The sequence below is a fragment of the Schistocerca serialis genome, unplaced genomic scaffold (assembly GCF_023864345.2).
Source record: "Schistocerca serialis cubense isolate TAMUIC-IGC-003099 unplaced genomic scaffold, iqSchSeri2.2 HiC_scaffold_1200, whole genome shotgun sequence".
Classification (NCBI taxonomy): domain Eukaryota; kingdom Metazoa; phylum Arthropoda; class Insecta; order Orthoptera; family Acrididae; genus Schistocerca; species Schistocerca serialis.
In genome coordinates this window covers 22,501-25,000 of record NW_026047404.1, presented here as the reverse complement: position 1 = coordinate 25,000, position 2,500 = coordinate 22,501, and positions in this window count along the sequence as shown.

Genomic DNA, 2,500 nt, shown 5'->3' with positions numbered 1-2,500 from the left:
CACTGGGGACCGGGCAGTGCGAGTAGCAAACTATATTGCGGGGGTTGCAGTTAGGCAACACTACACTAATTTAACGCGTCGTATGACAATTACAGAGCAGGTTAAGGCCCAACGTGTGTTGGGTTAAGGCCCAACGTGTGTTGGGTTAAGGCCCAACGTGTGTTGGGTTAAGGCCCAACGTGTGTTGGGTTAAGGCCCAACGTGTGTTGGGTTAAGGCCCAACGTGTGTTGGGTTAAGGCCCAACGTGTGTTGGGTTAAGGCCCAACGTGTGTTGGGTTAAGGCCCAACGTGTGTTGGGTTAAGGCCCAACGTGTGTTGGGTTAAGGCCCAACGTGTGTTGGGTTAAGGCCCAACATGTGTTGGGTTAAGGCCCAACGTGTGTTGGGTTAAGGCCCAACGTGTGTTGGGTTAAGGCCCAACGTGTGTTGGGTTAAGGCCCAACGTGTGTTGGGTTAAGGCCCAACGTGTGTTGGGTTAAGGCCCAACGTGTGTTGGGTTAAGGCCCAACGTGTGTTGGGTTAAGGCCCAACATAGGTTGGGTTAAGGCCCAACATAGGTTGGGTTAAGGCCCAACATAGGTTGGGTTAAGGCGCAACATAGGTTGGGTTAAGGCGCAACATAGGTTGGGTTAAGGCGCAACATAGGTTGGGTTAAGGCGCAACATAGGTTGGGTTAAGGCGCAACATAGGTTGGGTTAAGGCGCAACATAGGTTGGGTTAAGGCGCAACATAGGTTGGGTTAAGGCCCAACATAGGTTGGGTTAAGGCGCAACATAGGTTGGGTTAAGGCGCAACATAGGTTGGGTTAAGGCGCAACATAGGTTGGGTTAAGGCGCAACATAGGTTGGGTTAAGGCGCAACATAGGTTGGGTTAAGGCGCAACATAGGTTGGGTTAAGGCGCAACATAGGTTAGGTTAAGGCGCAACATAGGTTAGGTTAAGGCGCAACATAGGTTAGGTTAAGGCGCAACATAGGTTAGGTTAAGGCGCAACATAGGTTAGGTTAAGGCGCAACATAGGTTAGGTTAAGGCGCAACATAGGTTAGGTTAAGGCGCAACATAGGTTAGGTTAAGGCGCAACATAGGTTAGGTTAAGGCGCAACATAGGTTAGGTTAAGGCGCAACATAGGTTAGGTTAAGGCGCAACATAGGTTAGGTTAAGGCGCAACATAGGTTAGGTTAAGGCGCAACATAGGTTAGGTTAAGGCGCAACATAGGTTAGGTTAAGGCGCAACATAGGTTAGGTTAAGGCGCAACATAGGTTAGGTTAAGGCGCAACATAGGTTAGGTTAAGGCGCAACATAGGTTAGGTTAAGGCGCAACATAGGTTAGGTTAAGGCGCAACATAGGTTAGGTTAAGGCGCAACATAGGTTAGGTTAAGGCGCAACATAGGTTAGGTTAAGGCGCAACATAGGTTAGGTTAAGGCGCAACATAGGTTAGGTTAAGGCGCAACATAGGTTAGGTTAAGGCGCAACATAGGTTAGGTTAAGGCGCAACATAGGTTAGGTTGAGGTACCGTATAGGTTAGGTTAAGGTACAGTATAGTTTAGGTTAAGGTACAGTATAGTTTAGGTTAAGGTACAGTATAGTTTAGGTTAAGGTACAGTATAGTTTAGGTTAAGGTACAGTATAGTTTAGGTTAAGGTACAGTATAGTTTAGGTTAAGGTACAGTATAGTTTAGGTTAAGGTACACATTGTTGTATGGAAAGGTGTAATGGGGGGGGGGGGGGGGCGGCCGGTCGGTTTGTTGATTGTGATTATAGTAAGTGGATGCCTGCGGCATCATCTGATTTGCCACGTCAGGATGCACCTTTGGCTCATGACAGGCGGCGCTCCGATTCCATGCTTGTGGCAGACCTGTGTCTTTCATTCCTGCCATTGTTTGTGTGCTGTGAGAGGAGGCAGTATTGTGATGTTGGGTGCACCCCTGTGTAGGACATGTGTGGGTGTTGGTGGCTTAGCTGAGCAATGGTGGTTGTCGGGGGGGTGGGATATTCCGTTTTCTGAGTGGACCTCCCAGTCTGGTTATGACAGTGTGGATTGTCTCATGTGGCGGAGAGGATGCACTGGGTGTTGTTCCATGCTGGTGCTTACATATTGTCTGTGTGCGTGTTACAGGCGGAGAGTAGTGCGTGATAAGAGTGTGTGGCTGCCGTGTGGTTGTGATTGTGAGCAGAGTCTTTCAGCATGTATACGGACAGTTGTATATATTATCTGTATTCTGATGGGTCTATGTATTACTAATCAGCGCCGTGTATACGTTTAATCCGGTTCCAGTCGAAACTGTTGTATCTCTGTACATTAGTGACACGGCGAGCGCGCTATGTAGCTACTCGTCTCGGCAGCTTCCACCGGTGTATGGCAAATGATTATAAGCAATGAGTCGAGTCGTCAATACCGATAGTGTGACGTCACATGTCTGGGGTGGGGGACGCTGCGCCCTTCCGGTGGGTCATGGCCTAGAAAGACGCTCCCCACGCAGGGGGGCTTGGACTGT